Consider the following 9815-nt stretch of genomic DNA (forward strand, 5'->3'; position numbering starts at 1 on the left):
AAAAATGTAATAAAAGGGTTCCAAATAAGGTATCAAATGATTTTGAATGATCTAAAATATGATGTATATGAACGAGGTCTCAAATTATTTTTGAATTAATCTAAAATTTTGTAAATATGATATATGTGTTTGAAATTTTTATAGTTTCCTATATCCTGTGAATTAGTATAATTTAGTTAAATTAATTAATAAAAAAGGTTTTATAGTTTTATTACTCTTAATTTTAAAAATTGAAGCATACCACTCAAAGAACTAAAAGTATTATTTTGTAAAAAGAAATAAAATAAATATATATTTTTGGGATTTTCAATACAATTTAACATAATTTTTAATAAAAAAATTACTTTTAATTTTTCAAACAATAATATAAAAGCACTAATTAGCGAAATCTTTAAAATACTATATCTCATAGGAAAACCATTACCTAGCAAAGCACATGGAATTGCATTGATGAACGTAAATGAATGGTCCGGAGTTAGGAAATGAAACTCACTCTTCCCATCACGGGAGGATCTGTTGTTTTATTTAATGAAAGGAATTCCAGAAGTACTGCTAAATGGGACGCAATCCTCAGATTAATGATCAGTTGAAGTTTATAGAAAAACTCATTACTTATCAAAGCATGTGGAAATGCATTCATGAACAATAAATGAATGGTTAGGAGTTAAGAAATGAAACTCCCTATTCTTGTTACTGGAGTATCTCATTTTTTATTTATAGGTATTCTAAGAGAATCGTTCAATGGGATTCAATCCTATGTTCATGATTATCTCAACAGAGACAACTACGGGCAAATGACCAGAGAAATGAAAGGAGAACCAGAAAAATAATGGCGTCGCTCAGAATTTTAAAAGATTAAAAATATGGGTTAAATGCATGAAATGTATCATATTATTAATAAAACATGTACATCAACTGATAGGAAATTGTTTTAATTTTGCCGCTCACAGTAGTCCTGCCGACTTGAATATGATTGTCTTCGTTGGAGGATAACATTTTACAATGTCTCCAATGCATAAATTTGAAGTAAATATTTCAAAATAATACTTACAAATATAAAAAACCATTTGAGATTGTGAAAGCTAAAGATAAAAGAAAATCTTTAAAAGTATTGAAAATGATTTAAAATATTTTTTGTTTTCGTTTCTGCATGGTTTTTATTAATAAAACAAATAGTAAATTCACATGCAGATAATATTTATGAGTGTAATTAAACTTATACCTTATGCTTTTATAACATACAACTCAGTGAATTAATCTATATATTGTTATATATTACAAATTGTTGAAAAAATAATATTTTAAAAACTTTGTAAAAAAAATAAGAAATCATAAATTATAGTTATTTGTCAACCTTTATATAATAAATAATAATATTCTATCTAAAAAGTGAAACATTCAATATATTTTTTCCTCTCACAGTCTATCATATATACTTTTTAATATTAGAATTATATTTTTAACGATTAAAACTGTTTCACAATGATATATAAATTACATACTCATTTTATTTATTTATATATATATATATATATATATATATATATATATATATATATATCACGTATACCTTTTAATATTAAAATTGTAGTTTTAGAGATTAAATTTGTTTGATAATAACGTGTAAATTAGACATTCATACTTTTTTTTATTATTTTATACAGTTTTAAATTTTTTGTTTTTTGTGTAGGTAAATAATATTTTAGATTTAAAAATATATATTTGAATAAGAAGGTATATATAGGAAACTAGTTTTTATTTTTTTAAAAGTAGAATGAAAAACACAAAAAATTGTATGCACAAGATATAATGTAATATAGCTAAATTAATAGTATTACAATTTTGTAGCATATAAATGACAAAATAATTTATATATTACTATTTGATATCATAATATAAATATTTTTAATTTTTTATTCCTTTTAAAAAAATAAAAAAATGAATGGCATATAAGAGATGATAAATTGTATTTCTTGGTAACATAATTTTTAAAACAAAAATAGGAAAAATTATTTTTTATATATTTTGTAAGAAAAAGTGAAAAATTAGCAACAATTTTAAAATTTATGGTTTAAGATAAAAATAAATGATCTCATTACTCACATGTTGCAACAATTGACAAAAATAAAATCCAACTCACTTTCTGTTTTTTTATATTCACTTACCTCATTTATTATTTGCTATATCATCACTGTCATTTAAAAATAATTTACTTAAAAATAATAATAATAAAAATAAAAATGCATCAAATCTATAGTTCAAAATTTGTATAAGTGTCTACAATAATCATAGTTTTGATTCAAACTATTATAAATCATTTAATAATCATAATAATAAAAGAAGAAAAATAATTTTGATCTTTTATAACACTCTAATTTTTTCTTCATTTTACAAATGATTATTGGATTATGTTAATTTTATTGAATTAGAAGTAAGTAGTACATAAAAACTTGAGAATTAGAATTTTCTTTAACAAAATTTATCTAAACGGGTCTGATCAGATCTAAAATAAAAGAAATAAAAATCTAAAAAAATAATTTTAGACTATATAGAATAGTTGTATATGAATTATAAGAAGTATAGAAAAATCTAAAAATATAAAATAAATAAAATTGTAAAATTTGACCAAAATGATTAAAATATCCCTAGAAACACCTCAAATGGAGGCACATTTTGGATAACCAAATGAAGGAGTTAAATTCTAAAATTTTTATGGCGAATAGCCCATTTTTATAAGTTATAGACATGAAATTATTGATTCCAAAGAGAAAGTATAGAAATTACCCAAAATTACTCAAAAAGAGGCCTAAAAGTTAAGTATAAATGAAGGAAAGTGGGCTAGGAATAGTATTAAGGAGCCACATGACCTATTAGAGCCCATGTGAGACTAATTATGATTAAGGGATAAGGTTAAATATGGTTTAACCCTAGCTGGATGAGTATACTTCACAAGAACTAATGAAGTCAGGCTATGTCAATAAAGTAATCATTAAGGAGATAAGACTAATGATGAGTAATTTGTGTTAATGAATCTAATTGAACGATAACCATGACCATTGGATTTGAACTAAATAGATTTTAAAAAGTAATTGGAATAATTAGAATAGAACTAGGAAGGTTAAAATCTAACTAGAAATATAAAAGCCATCATAAAATGGCAATTTGGACTTTTACAAATGTGCACATGTCTAGGCTTGGGGAATAACCCAAAAAAAATACCAAAATTAAATCTCAACACTTGTGAGAGAGGGTGTGCAGCCATGTGATGTCTTGGGGGAGGGGCAACAACAAGTCAAATTTTCTATTTAAAGCATGCATGCAAAATGGAAGAATTTTCACTCATTTTTCATACAAGCCTAAGTAAATTTCCATTCTTCTTCATCTCAATTCTCTCTAAATACATCCAAGTTTATCTTAAACACTTCACTTGAATCCCATAAAGTTAGATCATCCAATACCTCTTCATAAAAGTCTTGAATCAAACTTTTAAACCCTACTAAAAACACCAAGATACCCTACAAATCCACAAAGTTTCTAAATTTTCTTCTTGGAGACCATTGTCAAGTGATCAAGGAGGAGACAAAGGAAGAAGAAAACTCATTTCCAAGAGGAGAAAGGAAGTAAAAAGGGAAAAGGGAGAAGGATTACCCAAAAATCAAGGCAAGATCAATACAAACAACACCAAGTATGGGGGTATTTTTCATAATCAAGGAGAATACTTTATTTAAATTATTTTGAGTCAAATGAGAGCCTTAATCCTGTTTGGTTGCGTTAAATTTGTATGTATTGATGAATCCATGATTGAAAGTTTGATTGAAACAAGTAAATGCATGAAAATCACTAAGACCACAAAGTGTGCTGTATTTGATGATGAATTTACTTGTTATGTAGTTGGTTGCACGAAAATCTTGCATGTTTCATGTAGATCTATGATTTTGTGACTTGTTTCTATGGTATTTAAGTTGGATTCATGATTTTTGGATAGAAATTATTTTAGAGTTAAAATGAATTTCTAAACTATTTTTGAAGATTTATCAAAGAAACTTATAAAAAGAAATAGATTAAAAATAGAAAGTGATCATAATGAAGACTCTTGGACTTTTGGACATGTTTGGACCTATGGACTACATGAACAAATAATGAGAACAAACTTTGAAAAATAAATTTAAAAGATTGAAACTAAAAATGAAAAAATACCGTGGACTTGTACCCAAACTACCTTAAAAATGCAAGGTAATTTGAGATTTAACAAACTTGAAGACAAGGACTTTTTTGCAATTAATATAAATATAAGAATTAAAGTGAAAATAATGTAAAATATGATAAAATCTTTGCAAATATTTTTTTCAGTATTTTATTTATGAAGATAGTTAAATTCTGATAATTTTGTCAATAATTTTACTTTATTTGAATTTATATTGAATTAGTTACGATTTTTTTAAATTTTAGTTGCATGAAAATAGTATTTTGAGAGGAGTATATTTTGATTTATTTTTGTCTTAATATCTATTGGTAGTGTTATTCTATTAACATTTTTTTAATGAAAATAGACTTCTTAGTGAAACTATACTTACAGGTGAATTATTAGAAATTAAGTAATTAAAATCTTCAAGTCTATTTATTTAGTTAAACAATTTTAACTTTAAATTTAAATTCAATTGATTAAGTAAATTTAATTTTAACTAGTTTAACTTGTTATACATATGTTTTACTTAAACAATTGTAATTTTATTTACTTAATTATATGCACATATAAAAAAAGTTCAATTAGATAGTTTTCGTATTTATATAATTTAATATTTTTTATATAATAAAATATTTATCAATCTAATCGTGTATATATATATATATATATATATATATATATATATATATAACATTAATTTTATAAAATTTTATATAAAAAATAAAATTAATATATATTTCATCATATGACTGTAGTTTAACATATAATATATTATTATTAAATTGTATAGAATAATATATTTACAAACATAAAAATTGAATAAAATATAAAATAATAATCATAAAATAAAATTATTACTTAACTAAATGGTTGGATTATTAATATTATATTTGATGAAAAATTATTAAGTGATTAAAACTATTGAAAAGATAAAATAAATATTAACTATATTTATAAATACTAAAAACATATTTTATGTTACAAAATTATATAGCACATAATTTAAGGATAAAAAATATTAATTTTTTATACCTAGTAAATATGTCTGTTGTACGAATTTACGCAAATATATAAAAATAATTTTTAATATAACAGAAACATAAAAAATGTTAAGTAAAATTTTTGATTATTTTTTAAAAATCTATAAAAATAAATATAACAGCTAAAATTAATTTATATATGACTTTAAACATCGTAAATCTTAATAATAATAATTTATTTGTAAATTAGTAAATATATTTGTGTGTTACATAAATTTGTTTATATTGTTTATTAAATTATTTTATTTTAAAATAAAAAAATTATAATTTAAATATAAAAAATATGTAATAATAAAATTTTATTATATTGAATAATATTAAATATAATTAGATTAAGAAAATATAATAAATACATTTTTATATATAAATTTTTATATATTTAAAAATTTTAATTAAGATTTAAATAGAAAATAAAAGAGAAGAATGATTTTATTAAATACAAAAATGAATCCTTACATTAATTAAAATTACACATATTGATATAATATAAAATTTATAAGACAATATATATTATATTATGTCATAATACAATATTATAATTATTAATTATAAAATAAAAAAAATTTATAAATTTTTTATGATAATGTTTAAATTATTTTAAATTTTAAAATTAATTATTATATATTAATATTATTACTAATAAAAATATTAATTACTTGAAAGAAAGAAATTTAATATATAACTTTATAAAGTGGTTTTGTAAGGAAAATTACAAAAAAAAAAAATTATAACATCTTTGATTTTCAAATTTGCTTTATTTTAATTATTTTATTATTATTTTTGTCTTTGACTCTTTTTAAATTTGAATGTATAAAAAAAAATCTTGAACTCTTTATATAAAAAATTCATAAAATTCTGTAAAGTTCGCAAAGTCCCGTAGAATCTATTAAAATCCTAACTTAAAAGTCTTGTGAAATCTATTAAAATTCTGATTTTAAAGTCTTATACAATTCTGCAAAATCTTAAAAGTCATAAAAATGCTACAAAATCTTTTAAAATCTGCAAGACTTTTTTTAATTAAAAAATTCCTTTAAAATCCTAATCCAACACACCCCTTAGACGAATGGTCAGGAGTTAGGAAACAAAACTCACTCTTTTTATCAAGAGAGATTATTTTTTATATATTTTTAAAGAAAAAGTGAAAAATTATCAATAAATTTAAAATTTATGGTTTGAGAGACAAAAAAAAAATATAAAATAAAATAAATTGACCTCATTACCAAAAGTATAATTTAATTTACTTAATTTTTTTATATTTACTTACTCCATTTATTACTACTATTATTATTGTCATTTAAAAATAATTTCTTTAAAAATAACAATAATGAAAATAAAAATACATCAAATTTAATAGAACAAAATATGTATAAATATCTATAATAATAATATAACTTTAGGCACAAATCTCTTGATCTCCAATTATTCCGTAATTGGGTCAACATAATGATTAGATTTTAGGCTCACCAAATTTACTATTTATGTTATTATAATATATTAATTTAATTTTCATTGAAACTATTTAATAATTATAATAATAATAAAATTAAAAATATTTTTAAAATTTAAATACATCATAAATTTTTCTTTATAATTAACTATTATAAAATTCAATAATTCTCATATTTATGGGAGACAAAAATTTCTCTCCAAATATTTAATGCAACTACATATTAAAGACTCACCTATGATATAGCTGTTAATTTAAGATTAGATAACAATGTATAATTAATTATTTTAATTAAATTCTTTAAAATAAACATAAATTAATGTGCATGGATAAAACAACCTGTGAAATTGAAGATTAATTTAATAAGACAAGAGTTGTCTATCATCTTTATTTAATTTTAAAAACATATAATATATCCAACATTAACCATAGATCTAAAATTAACTAAATAACAATGCAAGTATTACATTTTTCATTTTTATATAATAAACATTTATTTTCATTAAAATATTAAAACAAAAATAGGAAAAATTATTTTTTATATATTTTGTAAGAAAAAGTGAAAAATTAGCAACAATTTTAAAATTTATGGTTTTAAGATACATGTTGCAACAACTGACAAAAGTAAAATCTAACTCATTTTCTATTTTTTTATATTCACTTACCTCATTTATTATTTGCTATATCATCACTGTCATTTAAAAATAATCTACCTAAAAATAATCTACCTACAATAGTCATAGCTTTGATTCAAACTATTACAAATCATTTATAATCATAATCATAATAATAAAAGAAAAAATAAATTTGAACCTTTTATAATACTCCAATTTTTTTCTTATTTTATAAATGATTATTGTTTTATGTTAATTTTATTGAATTAGATCTAGAATTTTCTTTAGCAAAATTTAACGAAACGGGTCTAATCAATAAAGAATTCGTAGTATGAAAAGGAAATAAAAATGTAAAAAGTTTTATTTAACAATTTTAGACTATATAGAATAGTTGTATCTGAATTATAAGAAGTATAGAAAGATCTAAAAATAGAAAATAAATAAAATTGTAAAATTTGATCAAAATATCCCTAGAAACACCTAAAATAGAGACCCATTTTGGATAAGCAAATGAAGGAGGTAAATTCTAAAATTTTTATGGTAGATAGCTCATATGTATAGGTTATGGACATGAAATTATGGAGTCCAAAGAGAACGTATAGAAATTACCCAAAATTACTCAAAAAGAGGCCTAAAAGTTAAGTATAAATGAAGGAAAGTAGGCTAGGAATAGTAGTAAGGAGCCATGTGACCTATTAGAGCTCATGTGAGACTAATTATGATTAAGAGATAAGGTTTAATATGGTTTAATCCTAGCTGGATGAGTATATTTCACAAGAACCAATGAAGTCAAGGTATGTCAACAAAGTAATCGTTAAGGAGATAAGACTAATGATGAGTAATTTGTGTTAATGATTGATTAATTCTCATCCAATGGATCTAATTGAACCATGACCAAGGCCATTGGATTTGAACTAAATAGGTTTCAAAAAGCAATTGGAATAATTAGAATAGAACTAGGAAGGTTAAAATATAACTTGAAGTATAAAAGCCATCGTGAAAGAGTAATTTGAACTTTTATAAATGTGCACATGTGTAGGCTTGTGAAATAAGCAAAAATAAAAATAAAAAATACCAAAATCGAATCTCAACACTTGTGAGAGCGGGTGTGCAGCCATGTGATGCTTTGGGGTAGGGCCAACAACAAGTCAAATTTTCTATTTAAAGCATGCATGCAAAATGGAAGAATTTTCACTCATTTTTCATGCAAGCCTAAGTAATTCTCCATTCTTCTTCATCTCAATTCTCTCTAATCGCATACAAGTTTATCTTAAACACTTCACTTGAACCCCACAAAGTTAGATTATCCAATACCTCACCATAAAAGTCTTGAATCAAGCGCTTAAACCCTACAAAAAAACAACAAGAAACCCTACAAATTCACAAAGTTCCTAATTTTTCTTCTTGGAGACCATTGTCAAGTGAGCAAGGAGGAGACAAAGGAAGAAGAAAACTCATTTCCAAGAGGAGAAAGGAAGTAAAAAGGGAAGAAGGAGAAGGATTACCCAAAGATCAAGGCAAGATTAATACAAACAACACCAAGTAAGGGGGTACTTTTTATAATCAAGGGAAATACTTTTCATATGGTATTTAAGTTGGATTCATGATTTTTGGATTGAAATTATTTTAGAGTCAAAATGAATTTCTAAACTATTTTTGAAGATATATCAAAGAAACTTATAAAAAGAAATAGATTAAAAATAGAAAGTGACTATGATGAAGACCCTTGGACTTTTGGACATATTTGGACCTATGGACTACATGGACAAATAATGAAAACAAACTTTAAAAAATAAATTTGAAAGATTGAACCTAAAAATGGAAAAATACCATGGACTTGTGCCCCAAAATACCTTGAAAATGCAAGGCAATTTGAGACTTAACAAACTTGAAGACAAAGACTTTTTTGCAATTAATATAAAATATAAGAATTAAAGTGAAAATAATGTAAAATATGATAAAATCTTTGCAAATATTTTTTTTAGTATTTTATTCATGAAGATAGTTAAATTTTGAGAATTTTCCCAGTGATTTTACTTTATTTGGATTTATATTGAATTAATTATGATTTTTCTAAATTTTAGTTGCGTGAAAATAGTATTTTGGGAGGAGTGTACTTTGATTTATTTTTGTCTTAATATCCACTGGTAGTGTTATTTTATTAATATATTTTTTAATGAAAATAGACTTCTTTGTAAAACTATGCTTACTAGTTTCACTTAATTTGTAATTGAAATAAAATAGTTATAAATTTTTGAATATTTTGTTATGTGTACAAGTTTTCTTGAGAATAACATACTTTAAAATATTTTTGCCTTAAAATTCAAGTATAATTTTATTTTATTTATATTTTTGTATGAAGTTAGACTTCATAAAAAAAAATATTCTCACTTATTTTATCAATTTCAAGTTAAAATGAATTACTTATGATTTTCTCAAGATGTTGTGTGAGAGTAACGTTTTATGCATGTTATTGAGAAATCTATTTTTGTTTTAAAAGGTATAAGTGGTGTTATTTTATTAATATT

Source organism: Abrus precatorius, unplaced genomic scaffold (genome assembly GCF_003935025.1).
Source record: "Abrus precatorius isolate BTA unplaced genomic scaffold, Abrus_2018 Scaffold8, whole genome shotgun sequence".
Taxonomy (NCBI): Eukaryota; Viridiplantae; Streptophyta; class Magnoliopsida; order Fabales; family Fabaceae; genus Abrus; species Abrus precatorius.